This window comes from Dioscorea cayenensis, chromosome 7 (genome assembly GCF_009730915.1).
Source record: "Dioscorea cayenensis subsp. rotundata cultivar TDr96_F1 chromosome 7, TDr96_F1_v2_PseudoChromosome.rev07_lg8_w22 25.fasta, whole genome shotgun sequence".
Classification (NCBI taxonomy): domain Eukaryota; kingdom Viridiplantae; phylum Streptophyta; class Magnoliopsida; order Dioscoreales; family Dioscoreaceae; genus Dioscorea; species Dioscorea cayenensis.
In genome coordinates, this window is record NC_052477.1 from 7,455,843 (window position 1) to 7,456,392 (window position 550).

The window sequence follows — 550 nt, forward strand, 5'->3', positions numbered from 1 at the left end:
TATGTTCTCTTAAGCAGGTGATTTTGAACATTGTCAGATCATGGTTAAAGTTGTTGAGATGGGGCTATTGAAAGAACAAAAACCGTGCCATATACATGTTGTTGACTAGATATATTTTGTTGATTTGTAGAGGTTAGAACATTGTGCAACATAATTTTTCTTTTGACCTGTCTGTCAGACTCAGGTGAGTTAAATAAAGTAAAATATTTGGAGTTCGTTTCCAGCAAGATTTTTATCTCCAAGTCATCAAAATAAAACACTCCTGATTTGATGTGGGTTTTTTTTTTAATAAATAGATTCTAAACATACCTATTTAAGAGAAGTCATAAACGTATACAAATGTTGGTTTGATGTGGTTTTTTCTTCTTCAACATGATGATTAGGTTTTATTATTATTATTATTATTATTATTATTATTATTATTATTATTATTTGTAATGTTTTCTAGTTAACAGAAGCATAAAAAAGTTTGGCAATGCAACCATCATAAGTTATTTTAGTGAAATTCATGACATGATAGAAGAGTTCTAACAAGTTAAGCCATATAAGT